This window comes from Cololabis saira, unplaced genomic scaffold, assembly GCF_033807715.1.
Source record: "Cololabis saira isolate AMF1-May2022 unplaced genomic scaffold, fColSai1.1 scf045, whole genome shotgun sequence".
NCBI lineage: Eukaryota > Metazoa > Chordata > Actinopteri > Beloniformes > Belonidae > Cololabis > Cololabis saira.
In genome coordinates, this window is record NW_026906209.1 from 152,501 (window position 1) to 160,000 (window position 7,500).

General features: G+C 45.7%; 23 non-coding genes across 23 annotated transcripts; all 23 read left to right on the forward strand.

Annotated features, from left to right (window-relative positions):
* Nucleotides 1-33: 33 nt before the first annotated feature.
* Nucleotides 34-152, forward strand: LOC133433979 (5S ribosomal RNA). The gene has a single exon (XR_009778141.1). It is a non-coding gene; the product is annotated as a 5S ribosomal RNA (ribosomal RNA).
* Nucleotides 153-351: 199 nt separating this feature from the next.
* LOC133433812 (5S ribosomal RNA) lies at nt 352-470 on the forward strand. Its single transcript, XR_009777982.1, has one exon. It is a non-coding gene; the product is annotated as a 5S ribosomal RNA (ribosomal RNA).
* Nucleotides 471-687: 217 nt separating this feature from the next.
* Nucleotides 688-806, forward strand: LOC133434047 (5S ribosomal RNA). The gene has a single exon (XR_009778207.1). It is a non-coding gene; the product is annotated as a 5S ribosomal RNA (ribosomal RNA).
* A 217-nt stretch (nt 807-1,023) lies between these two features.
* Nucleotides 1,024-1,142, forward strand: LOC133434010 (5S ribosomal RNA). Its single transcript, XR_009778171.1, has one exon. It is a non-coding gene; the product is annotated as a 5S ribosomal RNA (ribosomal RNA).
* A 199-nt stretch (nt 1,143-1,341) lies between these two features.
* LOC133433865 (5S ribosomal RNA) lies at nt 1,342-1,460 on the forward strand. The gene has a single exon (XR_009778033.1). It is a non-coding gene; the product is annotated as a 5S ribosomal RNA (ribosomal RNA).
* A 199-nt stretch (nt 1,461-1,659) lies between these two features.
* On the forward strand, nt 1,660-1,778 carry LOC133433830 (5S ribosomal RNA). Its single transcript, XR_009778000.1, has one exon. It is a non-coding gene; the product is annotated as a 5S ribosomal RNA (ribosomal RNA).
* A 217-nt stretch (nt 1,779-1,995) lies between these two features.
* On the forward strand, nt 1,996-2,114 carry LOC133433849 (5S ribosomal RNA). Its single transcript, XR_009778018.1, has one exon. It is a non-coding gene; the product is annotated as a 5S ribosomal RNA (ribosomal RNA).
* Nucleotides 2,115-2,313: 199 nt separating this feature from the next.
* On the forward strand, nt 2,314-2,432 carry LOC133433850 (5S ribosomal RNA). The gene has a single exon (XR_009778019.1). It is a non-coding gene; the product is annotated as a 5S ribosomal RNA (ribosomal RNA).
* Nucleotides 2,433-2,648: 216 nt separating this feature from the next.
* Nucleotides 2,649-2,767, forward strand: LOC133434034 (5S ribosomal RNA). The gene has a single exon (XR_009778194.1). It is a non-coding gene; the product is annotated as a 5S ribosomal RNA (ribosomal RNA).
* Nucleotides 2,768-2,966: 199 nt separating this feature from the next.
* LOC133434013 (5S ribosomal RNA) lies at nt 2,967-3,085 on the forward strand. Its single transcript, XR_009778174.1, has one exon. It is a non-coding gene; the product is annotated as a 5S ribosomal RNA (ribosomal RNA).
* Nucleotides 3,086-3,301: 216 nt separating this feature from the next.
* Nucleotides 3,302-3,420, forward strand: LOC133434184 (5S ribosomal RNA). The gene has a single exon (XR_009778338.1). It is a non-coding gene; the product is annotated as a 5S ribosomal RNA (ribosomal RNA).
* A 199-nt stretch (nt 3,421-3,619) lies between these two features.
* LOC133434071 (5S ribosomal RNA) lies at nt 3,620-3,738 on the forward strand. The gene has a single exon (XR_009778230.1). It is a non-coding gene; the product is annotated as a 5S ribosomal RNA (ribosomal RNA).
* A 217-nt stretch (nt 3,739-3,955) lies between these two features.
* On the forward strand, nt 3,956-4,074 carry LOC133433827 (5S ribosomal RNA). The gene has a single exon (XR_009777997.1). It is a non-coding gene; the product is annotated as a 5S ribosomal RNA (ribosomal RNA).
* Nucleotides 4,075-4,291: 217 nt separating this feature from the next.
* On the forward strand, nt 4,292-4,410 carry LOC133433851 (5S ribosomal RNA). Its single transcript, XR_009778020.1, has one exon. It is a non-coding gene; the product is annotated as a 5S ribosomal RNA (ribosomal RNA).
* Nucleotides 4,411-4,609: 199 nt separating this feature from the next.
* LOC133433852 (5S ribosomal RNA) lies at nt 4,610-4,728 on the forward strand. The gene has a single exon (XR_009778021.1). It is a non-coding gene; the product is annotated as a 5S ribosomal RNA (ribosomal RNA).
* Nucleotides 4,729-4,944: 216 nt separating this feature from the next.
* On the forward strand, nt 4,945-5,063 carry LOC133434035 (5S ribosomal RNA). Its single transcript, XR_009778195.1, has one exon. It is a non-coding gene; the product is annotated as a 5S ribosomal RNA (ribosomal RNA).
* Nucleotides 5,064-5,262: 199 nt separating this feature from the next.
* On the forward strand, nt 5,263-5,381 carry LOC133433813 (5S ribosomal RNA). Its single transcript, XR_009777983.1, has one exon. It is a non-coding gene; the product is annotated as a 5S ribosomal RNA (ribosomal RNA).
* A 217-nt stretch (nt 5,382-5,598) lies between these two features.
* LOC133434027 (5S ribosomal RNA) lies at nt 5,599-5,717 on the forward strand. Its single transcript, XR_009778187.1, has one exon. It is a non-coding gene; the product is annotated as a 5S ribosomal RNA (ribosomal RNA).
* Nucleotides 5,718-5,916: 199 nt separating this feature from the next.
* Nucleotides 5,917-6,035, forward strand: LOC133433987 (5S ribosomal RNA). The gene has a single exon (XR_009778149.1). It is a non-coding gene; the product is annotated as a 5S ribosomal RNA (ribosomal RNA).
* A 199-nt stretch (nt 6,036-6,234) lies between these two features.
* Nucleotides 6,235-6,353, forward strand: LOC133433622 (5S ribosomal RNA). Its single transcript, XR_009777823.1, has one exon. It is a non-coding gene; the product is annotated as a 5S ribosomal RNA (ribosomal RNA).
* Nucleotides 6,354-6,570: 217 nt separating this feature from the next.
* LOC133434068 (5S ribosomal RNA) lies at nt 6,571-6,689 on the forward strand. Its single transcript, XR_009778227.1, has one exon. It is a non-coding gene; the product is annotated as a 5S ribosomal RNA (ribosomal RNA).
* A 199-nt stretch (nt 6,690-6,888) lies between these two features.
* Nucleotides 6,889-7,007, forward strand: LOC133433633 (5S ribosomal RNA). The gene has a single exon (XR_009777834.1). It is a non-coding gene; the product is annotated as a 5S ribosomal RNA (ribosomal RNA).
* Nucleotides 7,008-7,224: 217 nt separating this feature from the next.
* On the forward strand, nt 7,225-7,343 carry LOC133434190 (5S ribosomal RNA). Its single transcript, XR_009778344.1, has one exon. It is a non-coding gene; the product is annotated as a 5S ribosomal RNA (ribosomal RNA).
* Nucleotides 7,344-7,500: the final 157 nt, after the last annotated feature.

Below are 7,500 nucleotides of genomic sequence, written 5' to 3' on the forward strand. Positions count from 1 at the left end.
TCCATATAAGAGGTATTTCAAGCAGCAGCTTCTGCTTACGGCCATACCAGCCTGGATGCGCCCGATCTTGTCTGATCTCGGAAGCTAAGCAGGGTCGGGCCTGGTTAGTACTTGGATGGGAGACCGCCTGGGAATACCAGGTGCTGTAAGCTTTTTCAACCAGCAGAGAGCGCTCTCGCTTAATCTACCCACACATATTTCAACGTGGTAAGAGCGACAGCTCACGTCCAAAAGTGTTTTGCACATGGTTAAGGCACTTTAACTCCAACAAATAAAACCAACAAATCAATGACTTATATTCTATGACTTATCTTCAACTCCATATAAGAGGTATTTCAAGCTGCAGCTTCTGCTTACGGCCATACCAGCCTGGATGCGCCCGATCTCGTCTGATCTCGGAAGCTAAGCAGGGTCGGGCCTGGTTAGTACTTGGATGGGAGACCGCCTGGGAATACCAGGTGCTGTAAGCATTTTCAACCAGCAGAGAGCGCTCTCGCTTAATCTACCCACACATATTTCAACGTGGTAACAGCGACAGCTCACGTCCAAAAGTGTTTTTCACATGGTTAAGGCACTTTAACTCCAACAAATAAGCGCTTCTAAATTATTATCACCAACAAATCAATGACTTATATTATATGACTTATCTTCAACTCCATATAAGAGGTATTTCAAGCAGCAGCTTCTGCTTACGGCCATACCAGCCTGGATGCGCCCGATCTTGTCTGATCTCGGAAGCTAAGCAGGGTCGGGCCTGGTTAGTACTTGGGTGGGAGACCGCCTGGGAATACCAGGTGCTGTAAGCATTTTCAACCAGCAGAGAGCGCTCTCGCTTAATCTACCCACACATATTTCAACGTGGTAACAGCGACAGCTCACGTCCTAAAGTGTTTTGCACATGGTTAAGGCACTTTAACTCCAACAAATAAGCGCTTCTAAATTATTATCACCAACAAATCAATGACTTATAGTATATGACTTATCTTCAACTCCATATAAGAGTTATTTCAAGCTGCACCTTCAGCTTACGGCCATACCAGCCTGTATGTGCCCGATCTCGTCTGATCTCGGAAGCTAAGCAGGGTCGGGCCGGGTTAGTACTTGGATGGGAGACCGCCTGGGAATATCAGGTGCTGTAAGCTTTTTCAACCAGCAGAGAGCGCTCTCGCTTAATCTACCCACACATATTTCAACGTGGTAACAGCGACAGCTCACGTCCTAAAGTGTTTTGCACATGGTTAAGGCACTTTAACTCCAACAAATAAAACCAACAAATCAATGACTTATATTCTATGACTTATCTTCAACTCCATATAAGAGGTATTTCAAGCTGCAGCTTCAGCTTACGGCCATACCAGCCTGGATGCGCCCGATCTCGTCTGATCTCGGAAGCTAAGCAGGGTCGGGCCTGGTTAGTACTTGGATGGGAGACCGCCTGGGAATATCAGGTGCTGTAAGCTTTTTCAACCAGCAGAGAGCGCTCTCGCTTAATCTACCCACACATATTTCAACGTGGTAACAGCGACAGCTCACGTCCTAAAGGGTTTTGCACATGGTTAAGGCACTTTAACTCCAACAAATAAAACCAACAAATCAATGACTTATATGCTATGACATATCTTCAACTCCATATAAGAGGTATTTCAAGCTGCGGCTTCTGCTTACGGCCATACCAGCCTGGATGCGCCCGATCTCGTCTGATCTCGGAAGCTAAGCAGGTTCGGGCCTGGTTAGTACTTGGATGGGAGACCGCCTGGGAATACCAGGTGCTGTAAGAATTTTCAACCAGCAGAGAGCGCCCTCGCTTAATCTACCCACACATATTTCAACGTGGTAACAGCGACAGCTCACGTCCAAAAGTGTTTTTCACATGGTTAAGGCACTTTAACTCCAACAAATAAGCGCTTCTAAATTATTATCACCAACAAATCAATGACTTGTATTATATGACTTATCTTCAACTCCATATAAGAAGTATTTCAAGCTGTAGCTTCAGCTTATGGCCATACCAGCCTGGATGCGCCCGATCTCGTCTGATCTCGGAAGCTAAGCAGGGTCGGGCCTGGTTAGTACTTGGATGGGAGACCGCCTGGGAATACCAGGTGCTGTAAGCTTTTTCAACCAGCAGAGAGCGCTCTCGCTTAATCTACCCACACATATTTCAACGTGGTAAGAGCCACAGCTCACGTCCAAAAGTGTTAGGCACATGGTTAAGGCACTTTAACTCCAACAAATAAAACCAACAAATCAATGACTTATATTCTATGACTTATCTTCAACTCCATATAAGAGGTATTTCAAGCTGCAGCTTCTGCTTATGGCCATACCAGCCTGGATGCGCCCGATCTCGTCTGATCTCGGAAGCTAAGCAGGGTCGGGCCTGGTTAGTACTTGGATGGGAGACCGCCTGGGAATACCAGGTGCTGTAAGCTTTTTCAACCAGCAGAGAGCGCTCTCGCTTAATCTACCCACACATATTTCAACGTGGTAAGAGCGACAGCTCACGTCCAAAGTGTTTTTCACATGGTTAAGGCACTTTAACTCCAACAAATAAGCGCTTCTAAATTATTATCACCAACAAATCAATGACTTGTATTATATGACTTATCTTCAACTCCATATAAGAAGTATTTCAAGCTGCAGCTTCAGCTTATGGCCATACCAGCCTGGATGCGCCCGATCTCGTCTGATCTCGGAAGCTAAGCAGGGTAAGGCCTGGTTAGTACTTGGATGGGAGACCGCCTGGGAATACCAGGTGCTGTAAGCTTTTTCAACCAGCAGAGAGCGCTCTCGCTTAATCTACCCACACATATTTCAACGTGGTAAGAGCGACAGCTCACGTCCAAAAGTGTTTTGCACATGGTTAAGGCACTTTAACTCCAACAAATAAAACCAACAAATCAATGACTTATATTCTATGACTTATCTTCAACTCCATATAAGAGGTATTTCAAGCAGCAGCTTCTGCTTACGGCCATACCAGCCTGGATGCGCCCGATCTTGTCTGATCTCGGAAGCTAAGCAGGGTCGGGCCTGGTTAGTACTTGGATGGGAGACCGCCTGGGAATACCAGGTGCTGTAAGCATTTTCAACCAGCAGAGAGCGCTCTCGCTTAATCTACCCACACATGTTTCAACGTGGTAACAGCGACAGCTCACGTCCTAAAGTGTTTTGCACATGGTTAAGGCACTTTAACTCCAACAAATAAGCGCTTCTAAATTATTATCATCAACAAATCAATGACTTATATTATTGACTTATCTTCAACTCCATATAAGAGGTATTTCAAGCTGCAGCTTCAGCTTACGGCCATACCAGCCTGGATGCGCCCGATCTCGTCTGATCTCGGAAGCTAAGCAGGGTCGGGCCTGGTTAGTACTTGGATGGGAGACAGCCTGGGAATATCAGGTGCTGTAAGCTTTTTCAACCAGCAGAGAGCGCTCTCGCTTAATCTACCCACACATATTTCAACGTGGTAACAGCGACAGCTCACGTCCTAAAGTGTTTTGCACATGGTTAAGGCACTTTAACTCCAACAAATAAAACCAACAAATCAATGACTTATATGCTATGACTTATCTTCAACTCCATATAAGAGGTATTTCAAGCTGCAGCTTCTGCTTACGGCCATACAAGCCTGGATGCGCCCGATCTCGTCTGATCTCGGAAGCTAAGCAGGGTCGGGCCTGGTTAGTACTTGGATGGGAGACCGCCTGGGAATACCAGGTGCTGTAAGCTTTTTCAACCAGCAGAGAACGCTCTCGCTTAATCTAGCCACACATATTTCAACGTGGTAACAGCGACAGCTCACGTCCTAAAGTGTTTTGCACATGGTTAAGGCACTTTAACTCCAACAAATAAGCGCTTCTAAATTATTATCACCAACAAATCAATGACTTATATTTTATGACTTATCTTCAACTCCATATAAGAGGTATTTCAAGCTGCAGCTACTGCTTACGGCCATACCAGCCTTGATGCGCCCGATCTCATCTGATCTCGGAAGCTAAGCAGGGTCGGGCCTGGTTAGTACTTGGATGGGAGACCGCCTGGGAATACCAGGTGCTGTAAGCTTTTTCAACCAGCAGAGCGCGCTCTCGCTTAATCTACCCACACAAATTTCAACGTGGTAACAGCGACAGCTCACGTCCTAAAGTGTTTTTCACATGGTTAAGGCACTTTGACTCCAACAAATATGCGCTTCTAAATTATTATCACCAACAAATCAATGACTTATATTATATGACTTATCTTCAACTCCATATAAGAAGTATTTCAAGCTGCAGCTTCAGCTTATGGCCATACCAGCCTGGATGCGCCCGATCTCGTCTGATCTCGGAAGCTAAGCAGGGTCGGGCCTGGTTAGTACTTGGATGGGAGACCGCCTGGGAATACCAGGTGCTGTAAGCTTTTTCAACCAGCAGAGAGTGCTCTCGCTTAATCTACCCACACATATTTCAACGTGGTAAGAGCGACAGCTCACGTCCAAAAGTGTTAGGCACATGGTTAAGGCACTTTAACTCCAACAAATAAAACCAACAAATCAATGACTTATATTCTATGACTTATCTTCAACTCCATATAAGAGGTATTTCAAGCTGCAGCTTCTGCTTATGGCCATACCAGCCTGGATGCGCCCGATCTCGTCTGATCTCGGAAGCTAAGCAGGGTCGGGCCTGGTTAGTACTTGGATGGGAGACCGCCTGGGAATACCAGGTGCTGTAAGCTTTTTCAACCAGCAGAGAGCGCTCTCGCTTAATCTACCCACACATATTTCAACGTGGTAAGAGCGACAGCTCACGTCCAAAGTGTTTTTCACATGGTTAAGGCACTTTAACTCCAACAAATAAGCGCTTCTAAATTATTATCACCAACAAATCAATGACTTGTATTATATGACTTATCTTCAACTCCATATAAGAAGTATTTCAAGCTGCAGCTTCAGCTTATGGCCATACCAGCCTGGATGCGCCCGATCTCGTCTGATCTCGGAAGCTAAGCAGGGTAAGGCCTGGTTAGTACTTGGATGGGAGACCGCCTGGGAATACCAGGTGCTGTAAGCTTTTTCAACCAGCAGAGAGCGCTCTCGCTTAATCTACCCACACATATTTCAACGTGGTAAGAGCGACAGCTCACGTCCAAAAGTGTTTTGCACATGGTTAAGGCACTTTAACTCCAACAAATAAAACCAACAAATCAATGACTTATATTCTATGACTTATCTTCAACTCCATATAAGAGGTATTTCAAGCTGCAGCTTCTGCTTACGGCCATACCAGCCTGGATGCGCCCGATCTCGTCTGATCTCGGAAGCTAAGCAGGGTCGGGCCTGGTTAGTACTTGGATGGGAGACCGCCTGGGAATACCAGGTGCTGTAAGCATTTTCAACCAGCAGAGAGCGCTCTCGCTTAATCTACCCACACATATTTCAACGTGGTAACAGCGACAGCTCACGTCCAAAAGTGTTTTTCACATGGTTAAGGCACTTTAACTCCAACAAATAAGCGCTTCTAAATTATTATCACCAACAAATCAATGACTTATATTATATGACTTATCTTCAACTCCATATAAGAGGTATTTCAAGCAGCAGCTTCTGCTTACGGCCATACCAGCCTGGATGCGCCCGATCTCGTCTGATCTTGGAAGCTAAGCAGGGTCGGGCCTGGTTAGTACTTGGATGGGAGACCGCCTGGGAATATCAGGTGCTGTAAGCTTTTTCAACCAGCAGAGAGCGCTCTCGCTTAATCTACCCACACATATTTCAACGTGGTAACAGCGACAGCTCACGTCCTAAAGTGTTTTGCACATGGTTAAGGCACTTTAACTCCAACAAATAAAACCAACAAATCAATGACTTATATTCTATGACTTATCTTCAACTCCATATAAGAGGTATTTCAAGCAGCAGATTCTGCTTACGGCCATACCAGCCTGGATGCGCCCGATCTCGTCTGATCTCGGAAGCTAAGCAGGGTCGGGCCAGGTTAGTACTTGGATAGGAGACCGCCTGGGAATACCAGGTGCTGTAAGCATTTTCAACCAGCAGAGAACGCTCTCGCTTAATCTACCCACACATATTTCAACGTGGTAACAGCGACAGCTCACGTCCTAAAGTGTTTTGCACATGGTTAAGGCACTTTAACTCCAACAAATAAAACCAACAAATCAATGACTTATATTCTATGACTTATCTTCAACTCCATATAAGAGGTATATCAAGCTGCAGCTTCTGCTTACGGCCATACCAGCCTGGATGCGCCCGATCTCGTCTGATCTCGGAAGCTAAGCAGGGTCGGGCCTGGTTAGTACTTGGATGGGAGACCGCCTGGGAATACCAGGTGCTGTAAGCTTTTTCAACCAGCAGAGAGCGCTCTCGCTTAATCTACCCACACAAATTTCAACGTGGTAACAGCGACAGCTCACGTCCTAAAGTGTTTTGCACATGGTTGAGGCACTTTAACTCCAACAAATAAGCGCTTCTAAATTATTATCACCAACAAATCAATGACTTATATTATATGACTTATCTTCAACTCCATATAAGAGGTATTTCAAGCTGCAGCTTCAGCTCACGGCCATACCAGCGTGGATGCGCCCGATCTCGTCTGATCTCGGAAGCTAAGCATGGTCGGGCCTGGTTAGTACTTGGATGGGAGACCGCCTGGGAATACCAGGTGCTGTAAGCATTTTCAACCAGCAGAGAACGCTCTCACTTAATCTACCCACACATATTTCAACGTGGTAACAGCGACAGCTCACGTCCTAAAGTGTTTTGCACATGGTTAAGGCACTTTAACTCCAACAAATAAAACCAACAAATCAATGACTTATATTCTATGACTTATCTTCAACTCCATACAAGAGGTATTTCAAGCTGCAGCTTCTGCTTACGGCCATACCAGCCTGGATGCGCCCGATCTCGTCTGATCTCGGAAGCTAAGCAGGGTCGGGCCTGGTTAGTACTTGGATGGGAGACCGCCTGGGAATACCAGGTGCTGTAAGCTTTTTCAACCAGCAGAGAGCGCTCTCGCTTAATCTACCCACACAAATTTCAACGTGGTAACAGCGACAGCTCACGTCCTAAAGTGTTTTGCACATGGTTAAGGCACTTTAACTCCAACAAATAAGCGCTTCTAAATTATTATCACCAACAAATCAATGACTTATATTATATGACTTATCTTCAACTCCATATAAGAGATATTTCAAGCTGCAGCTTCAGCTCACGGCCATACCAGCGTGGATGCGCCCGATCTCGTCTGATCTCGGAAGCTAAGCAGGGTCGGGCCTGGTTAGTACTTGGATGGGAGACCGCCTGGGAATACCAGGTGCTGTAAGCATTTTCAACCAGCAGAGAACGCTCTCGCTTAATCTACCCACACATATTTCAACGTGGTAACAGCGACAGCTCACGTCCTAAAGTGTTTTGCACATGGTTAAGGCACTTTAACTCCAACAAATAAAACCAACAAATCAATGACTTATATTCTATGACTT